An 8758-nucleotide genomic window follows, 5' to 3' on the forward strand; every position below is an offset into this window, starting at 1 on the left:
CCGGGTCCCTCTGAGCAGGAAGGAATCAGCACGTGCCTGCAAGTGTTTGGATAATCTCTTCTAAGCCTTCAAGGGCTGGCAGTGCTCTGTTTATTCTAATGATAATGTCAAGTTCAATTTGCCATTATTTTTCCACATTTCCTTTCGTAAAGTTAATTGAACAGTTCAATGAATTGAAAAGTTTCAGGAGAAGGGAAAAAAATACCCACCCCACTATTATCACTGTTATTAAATCTGGTAACTACCACTTGGCTTTCCCGGCCCCCGTAGGCCAGGGAGCTGCAGCAAGGACTCAGGAAGGTCAAACGGAATATTCCGGAGCCCCTTTATTCATGGCTATTTCATGCTCAGGCTGCTGTTCTTGAGCAGAAAAGAATATCCGGTCTACCCTGGACCCGGGCTGTCAGCCCTGACGAGTCAGGCTCTTCCCAGCGTGTTTCAACCAGATTGGAAAGCCTTGCTAGCTGGGGCTGGGTCATCTATGCCCTTCTGTCCTCCACAGTGCCTAGGACACAGTGTGGCAAACAGAATCACAAAATTGTAGATATTTTAGCTGGACAGGACCTTAACGTGGTGCAGTGGAAAGAATACTGGGGAGCCCAGGACCCACCCGAGTCTCAGCTCTGCCACCTGTAGCTATCAGCTGGGTGACCACGGACGCGTCACTGAGCTGCACAGCCCCGCTCTCTTCTTTGGCTTCTTGGCCTCATCAAGAATGTGAACTTGTGGCACGTGTACAGCTACCCCTTCCCCTACTCACGTCACGTGTCTCTAATGGGTCACAGCATCCTTTGCTCCTGAACGGAGGTTCAGCCTCGAAATCCTTCACCACACTGCCCACGAAACCATGACCTGGGGACCAGCCTGGCACCTGAGCTGAGACCCACTTGCCAAGTTGGATTCGATTTTCCCCAAGGACCTCTGTGCTTTGGCCATTGATGTCAGCCCCCTCATAGTGTCAGTGGGGAAAGGGAGGCTCAGAGAGGTGAATGACAGTCACACACGAAGTCGTGGCTGAACGCCATCCGGTGCCAGCCTTGTTCTAAGCCCCACTGCTTCTGTCTTAATAAAGGGACTTCACACTGAAGCTGCCTTCCTCTTGACACTTCTTCTGTGTCCTTCGATCCTATGCCCCGAGTGCCCCCACTTGCCAAGTGCTCATCCTCGGGGTCACAGCCCATGAACCAGGGGGAAGGGTAGGAACACAGTTCTTCCTCCATCCAGGCTGTGACTAGACTACCAAACCCATGCTCACGCTTCCCAAATGTGCCTGTGAAAGGCCAGGAAAAGCATGTGGCATAAGAGATATGTACGTATGTCGGTTTTGTTCACTGCTGTATCACCAGTGCCTAGAGCAGTGCCCAGGACAGAGCAGGTGCTCAGGCAATGCTTGCCGAGTGAATGAGTGAAGGACTATAATTGCTGCATGGGGATTAGAAGGGTCACCAAACAATCCTAGCTCTGCCTTGTGTGAGCTGTGTGACTTTAGGCAAGTAGCAACCTCTCTGTGACTCATAAGCTTATAGGGGCTTAGAGCACGTTGGTGTCTGCTGCCGGGCGAGGCAGCCCTTGGCGTTGACGGCTCTATCGCGGTTGCGCCAGAAGCAGAACAGCTCTGGGATTCTGAGACTCAGGCCCAGGTCCCTCAAATATTTAATGTCTGGTCTTTGCTCTTGTGCTTTATTACTTTAAAATAACAGCAACGCGTAGCTCCTGTCCTTCCCCGCCACCAAAGCCTCTGAGCTTATATCACTCTGCACTGTTTAATGTCTCTCTCTGTTCTGCTGAATTAGCCTGTCCCCTTAGCCATCAGACACCTGTGTGCCCAGATGAGCCAGCTGCCCCTTCTCCGACTCTCAGGAAGAACTCGCCATCTTCCTGGCTGGTGATAAGTGGGCTGTGGAAAGCCAGGGTAATGGAGGGGCGGGGGGGGCCCATAGTCTGTGCCTCAAGGGTGCTCACCTTCAGGCCAGCCAAGTAACCCAGGAGTCCAGAGCAGCCTAAAACATGGAGGGGGCCTGGGGGTCTCCCTGGCGGTCAGTTTCCCTGGGGGTCTCCCTGGAGCAAGGAGAGGGAAGCCTCAGATTGGGGCTTAGTAAAAGGCTTTTTGATAAAACTGTGATGGCGGTGGAGGGAACGTGACTTCTGAGTCAGACAGACGTGGGTTCAAACCCTTGTTCTGCTACTTCCCAGCTATGTGATCTTGGGTAGGTTATTTTACCCCTTTGAGCCTCAGTTTTCTCATCTGTGTAGTGGGCATGCTAACCTCTCTCTCTGGGGCCATAGTGAGAAATCGATGACAGAGAATGAATGAAAACCATTGAGTTCTAAGTGAATGCTAGTTTCTTTCCCCCAGGCACTTCATGCCATCTACGCTGAGTGGACGGAGCTGTAGGAGAGAGGATATGAAGAGGGCCTGCGGGCTCTGGAGACAGAGACAGTTCCTTTATCCGGACAAGGGTGTTCTGATGAACGTGAGGGCGTCGGCCAGTGCAGGGCAGGCTTGGAGAGAGGGGGCCGCCGCACATCTCACTGCGGAGTACGTGGGGCCCAGGACCACAAAATAACCCCCAAACAAAGTTGGCTCCCCTGAGGTCAGACCAAGCTCAGGACCCCAGGGCATTAGAGGGAAGGAGCCTGACTGAAGACAGGAGAGCGGGGAGGGGAGGGGAAACCTAAGACAAATGAGATTATCCACAGGAATCAAGGCACTTAACTGGCCTGCCTGATCCCAGAGGGGAAACAAATGAGATTGCAGGCTCCAAGGCCAGCCCAGGCTCTATGGGGCTCATCTCAGGGGAGAGGGGGAAGGCAGCAGCCCCTGGCTCCGGCAGAGACCAAGGCCAGGAGGCCCAGGGCCATGGGGCGGGGCGAGTGGTTATTCTCAGAAAGACCTGGGAACAACCCACGGCCTGTAATCTGGGGTTGGGGGCCTACCGTCTGCTACTCCTTGCTCAGCCACTCACCCATACACAGCTCTGTCTCAAGCAGCTGTCTCCCAGCCAGGACCCCTGCTCCTCTCTCTGTAAAATGAGAAGGGGTTTTTTTTGGTTCTCATTCCGCTGTAATTAGTCCTTGTTTCTGAGCTCACCTGTAGACTCTAAGTCTGATTCTCTCCCTCCTAACTGCCCTGAGCCTGATAAGAGCAGACTGCTAGATCCTTGGCCCCTGGTTGGGAAAGGACAGTAGATGACGGCTGATGTGAAGTCCTTTTAGGTCACAGATTGCAAAAGGTTTGCTCTCACATGCCTTTGAGGATTGATTAGTAGTGGCTGTATGGAACCCAGTGTTGTGAAGGATTCTGAAGTTGAATATAGACTCAACAGGAAAGGGAGCTGTGACTGATTAGTAATGTTTGCTTGGGTAGGGGTACGAATGGACCAGCTCCTCGGTCCCAAGAGATGAGTGATAGTTAACCATGGAGGGGCGGGAAGATTTGCCAAGCGTGTCCAGAACATCAGCCTCTACCTTCAAGGGGAGATGCCCGCTCCCTGCTGTGCAGAGGTACAGACAACAAATCAGGGAGCTATTTATGACAGAGGTAGCATTTGAGGCATGCATTTAAGGGTGACCAGGATTTGAGAGGCAGTGAGAGGAGGAAGGGACTTGCAGGCTGCAGGAGCAGCAGCAGCACAGGTATAGGAACAGGCGAGGCCCCAGCATGATTGAGGGACGACAGCAGGGCTTTGGGCTGAGCCCAGAGGGTGTGGTGGAAACGTGACCCTGACCGGCCAGGGGGTTAAGGGCAGGTTGGGAGGAGCACTGGCCATTCAGTAAGGACTTTTGTTTTAATTCTGTGTGAACTGTGGGAGGTGTCTAAGTAGGGTGTGGCACAATCAAAGGTTTGCCTTAAGAAGATGATCCTGTAAGGAGGAAGCACGGTGTATTCTCCTTACCCTTTATGCATTCTGTAGCACCCTCCCTGGGTTTGGGGAACATAGCTTCCATCCTTCCCCAATCCAAAACATAAAAATGAGATAAAAGGCCGTGCAGCCTGCCACTGCCTTTCCTGAGTTTCTGGCCCAGCCCTGGTCTAGGAGGTAAAGACTCTCAGCTCCCCATGCGTGCATGACATGCCAATCCCAGGCCTCACCCATCAGGGCAAATAACAATAATAACAGTAACAGTCATCTCAGCAATCAGCATGGGCCCAGCAAGGCTGCACAGGAAGCTATGATTGTCCACCGCTTGCCTGGAAGACGGATGTGTGCCTCCCAGGGAGGGGCATTCGAAGCCTGCTGAGCAGATCCCCACTCCCACCGGGGCCCCTGGCCTCCAGGACAGGGTTCACTGCCCGAGGACGGGGTACTTGGGCCCTAGGATAGGGTTCACTGCCAGGGATGGGGTACATGGCCCCCAAGATGGGGTACACTGCCCAGAATGGGGTACTCGACCCCATGATGGAGTACATGGCCCCAGGATGGGGTACCTAGCTGCCAGGAAAGAGTACTTGGCCCCAAGAATAATGTGCATTGCCCCTGATGACCCCCAGGGTAGAGGTCATGGCCTCGGGATGATGTACAGGGCTGTTCCTGAGAGAATGGACCACAAGCCAGTGCCCCAGAATGATTCCGCCTGCATCCAAACCCAGGTACTTCTGGTCTGGACATTGGTAGGTTTTGATTATCTGTGCTTTTTCCTGTCCATAGTGTACATAATTAAGAGTTAGCTTGCTGTACTCTCTCCTCTTGTCGTGGCTCAGAGATCTTCATGACTTTGAGGGGGGCTATCTTCTCCCGACACCCCTAGGCAGTTGGCAGCATTCATTTATTTACCCAACGACTATTTACTGAGTGCCTCCAGGATGCCAGCCCATGGTAGGCTTAGGGATACATCAGGGAACACGACAGGCCAGGCTGCTGCCCCCGTGGAGCTAACACGAGTGTGTTTGTGTGGCAGATAGGGAGTTGCAGCAGGCAGTCAGCAATTCAAGTGAGTAAACGAGATCATTTCAGAGGAGGGAGGGGCTGGGAAGGCAGTGACTTGGGATGTGAGGACACAGTGACGAGACATCTCTTTAGACAGGCTCTACCTGTATGATGGAGTATTTGAGGAAAGCCTCTCCGAGAAGGTAGCTCATGGCCTGACAGGTGAATAATGAGTAGCACGTAGTGACCTAGGGTTGGAATATTCCTGGCAGAAGACACAACCAGGGCAAAGGCCCTGAGGCAACCACAGAGTGTTCAGGACCAGAAAGAAGACCACGGCAGAGGGGGGTAAGCCCGGGGACCCCTTTGTGAGACGCAGTGGGAGGATTATCTCAGGTCAGGTCACTGGGGTCGTAGATGTGATCTGGTGTAAGTTTTGTTTTTTAAATCTTTAAATTGTGGTAAAATACACATAACCTAAAATTTACCATCTTAACCATTTTTAAGTGTAGAGAGTGTTAAGTACATCCACACTCTTGGGCAGGCACTCCCCAGAATTCTTTTCATCCTGTAGAACTAATACTGAGCCCATTAAACAACAACTCCCACCCTCCCTCTCCACAGCCCCTGGCACCCTCCCTTCTACATTCTGTCTCTATGAATTTGACCCCTCTAGGGACATCACGTAAGTGACATAATACCAGTGTTTGTCTTTCTGTAACTGGCTTATCAGCATACACTTAGCACAGTGTCCTCAAGTTTCATCCATGTTGTAGCATGTGTCAGAATTTCCTTCCTTTTTAAGGCTAAATAATTTCCATTGGCTGTAGATGCCACATTCTTGTTTATTCATTTTTCCATCGATGGACACTTGAGTTGCTTCCACCTTTTGGCCATTGTGACTAATGCTGCTATGAACATAGGTGTACAGTGATTTAAGTTCTTTAAAGTTCCACTTTCCACCCATGAGGCCAGGCTGGGCCCTGAGCTGGGTTGGGTTGGCACAGGGTGGAGGGGCCAGCCTCTCTGGGTTACCCGTCCGCTGCGGGTGGGGGAGGCCAAGAGCAGAGAGTCCTCCGGCAGCACTAACTGAGCCGAGAGCCCTACGACCGAGCCTTTAAATCATCCTGGGTCCAGAGGAGCTTTTCTCTGCATCTAAAATGTGAGCCGTAAACCAGGCTGACTTACAGGCAGTACCCACTGGTCCAGTTTGTTTATGGCCAGCATCCTTTCTGATTGGTCGGTGCCTGTACTGTGGCCATTGTTAACTATTTGAATATCACCCTGCTATAAACCAATCTCAGGCTGTGTGTCAGAGTCTCTCGCAGGGAGAATGGGAGCTGCTGTTTAAACGTTTAAACTCTGGGGTCCTCCCCGCCAATCGAGGCAGCAGGGCTTGGGAATCTGTATTGTAACAAGCACACTGGGTGATTCTGATACCATAGTCTTAGGAGGTCTTACGAAGCAGAAGCAGGCCTTGTGATGAGGACTCAAGCGCAAATTGTTTATGGGGAGGAGATTCCAGGAAACACAGGTCGGGGAGGGAGGACATGAGACTGGGAAAGAAAGGAAGCCATAAAGGTGCTTCATTAACCAAGTCACCTCTGTGGGCAAGTGGAGATGAGTCCCACAGGGGACCTCCAAGAGCCAGTGTGGAACACGGCCTGTGAGTTACCCCCCTGAGAGGTGAGGGAGCTGGGGCATTTATCTACCAACTCTTTATCTGCCATATTCCATCTCTCATTCATTGAGTGCTGCTACCAGGGGCATTAGTTCCCTGGCACTATTGGCTTGTCCTGTGTATGGGTAGAGCAGTCTCTGATGGCCAGAACCCTTCAGGCCTGGCAGCTGGAGGTCGGGCTGGTGCGTGTGACAATGGTATGTGCTAAGGCGTAGCGGGCAGGGTACCAATAGCATCGGCTATGGAGGGCTGCCGAGCTCCCATCTCTCTACCATACAGGGAGTGCTCAGCCCTGTGAAACATTGATTATCCTTCTTACCACTGAAAAGAACTCCAGGCCTCATTCATTGTTGGCAGAAACTTAAATGGTGTGATTACTACGAAAACCACTGAAAAGAACTCCAGGCCTCATTCATTGTTGGCAGAAACTTAAATGGTGTGATTACTATGAAAAACAATGTGGTGGTTCCTCATAAAATTTAACAAACATAGAGTTTCTATATGACCCAGCAATTCCACTCCTAGGTATATACGCCCCCTCCCCCAAACTGAAAACAGGTGTTCAAACAAAAACTTGTCCACAGGTATTCACAGCATCATTATTCACAATAGCCAAAAGGGGGAAACAACCCAAATGGCCATCAGCTGGTGATGCGCACCCGTACGATGGAATACTACTCGGTCATAAAAAGGGATTAAACACTAATACATGTTACAAATAGGTGATCCTCGAAAACATTATGCTGAGTAAAAAAAAAAAAGCTAGCACTTACCATATGATTCTATTTATATGAAATGTCCAGAACAGGCAAATTTGTAGAGATAGACAGTGGATTAGCAGCTGCCAGGGGCTGAGGAAAGAGGGAATGGGGAGGAATGCTAATGGGTATGGGTTTCCTTCTGGGGTGATGAAAGTGTTCTGGAAACGGATAGTGGTGACGCTTACAACACATTGCGAATGTACCACATGCCACTGAATTGATTAAAATGATACATTTTATGTTATATATATTTTCCCACAATTAAAAAAAAAATTAAAAAGAGCTGTAGGTATTGCACAGCCTGAGTTGCAGGGTATACTGTTTCCCAGGTGGGAAACAAACCCAGAGTGTGGTGTGTGTACCCCAGGATCCCACAGCTGGGTTGGTTCTCCTGAGGGGCTGCTTCTGGGGACACTGGGCAGAGGTTGGGCCCCACAGCTTGGCTTCATTCCTGTCTGAATGGTGCACACAGAGGTTGCTTGAAGCCTCCCTGATGGGGAAATGAGCTGCTTGTCCTGGAGAAACCAAAGCCAGGCCCAGCTTCTACAGCAGGACAGTTGGGCGGGGGGTATGTGCCCAGTGGGAAAATTGCGGGGCGTCTTGTCTTAAATATAAGATTAAATTGGCACCTTTAATTAGTACACTTAGAAAAGGTCACTAGCAATTACCTGGGACACAAAGAAGGCATGAGCAGGCAAGAGCCCGTGAGGAAGCTGAAAAGGACCATTTTGAGTAGCACATAATTGAGGGGAAAATGGATAAAAGTCCAGGAAATTACAGGGTGGGTGACAGCAGCTGACGGCCCCATCCCTGTCCTGCCCAGCACTCCCCTTCTTGGGAGAGCCTGAACATCGAGCCTGAGAGAGCCATTTGGGATACTGGACCAAGTTGTATGACCTTGGCTGGAGGGTCGGTGTGGCCCTTCCGGAATCCCATCGGCCAGCTGGGAGCTTGGCCCCAGATTCTCCACCTGGGCTGGGCCCTGAAGGAGGTTGGCAGGTGAGGTTTCCAGTCCAAGGGGCCGCCGTGGACTCATTGCTCTACTGGGCACAAGCAGGGCCCCCACGGGCCTCAGTTTCCTCATGTGCAATCTCCCCAAGCCTTGGGAAGTAGCTCAGTGTTCCTCAGACTTTGCCACTAAAGGACCCCTGAGGGTATCAGAAAGGAACTGTGTGTCCCCGACAGTCAGGGGGAGGCTGGAAATTCTTTCACAGTTTTAGGTTGTGTCTTTAAAAATGAATTGAGGGCTTCCCTGGTGGCGCAGTGGTTGAGAGTTCGCCTGCTGAAGCAGGGGACATGGGTTCGTGCCCCGGTCCGGGAAGATCCCACATGCCGCGGAGCGGCTGGGCCCGTGAGCCATGGCCGCTGAGCCTGTGCGTCCGGAGCCTGTGCTCCGCAACGGGAGAGGCCACAACAGTGAGAGGCCCGCGTACTGCAAAAAAAAAAAA

General features: G+C 51.5%; 1 protein-coding gene across 1 annotated transcript in view; it reads left to right on the forward strand.

Annotated features, from left to right (window-relative positions):
- Positions 1-8758, forward strand: part of CDH23 (cadherin related 23) — a 443685-nt gene that overhangs the window by 103374 nt on the left and 331553 nt on the right. The window lies entirely within an intron of this gene.

This window comes from Monodon monoceros, unplaced genomic scaffold (assembly GCF_005190385.1).
Source record: "Monodon monoceros isolate NGI ecotype Baffin Bay Population unplaced genomic scaffold, NGI_Narwhal_1 Super_Scaffold_4, whole genome shotgun sequence".
NCBI classification, from domain to species: Eukaryota; Metazoa; Chordata; class Mammalia; order Artiodactyla; family Monodontidae; genus Monodon; species Monodon monoceros.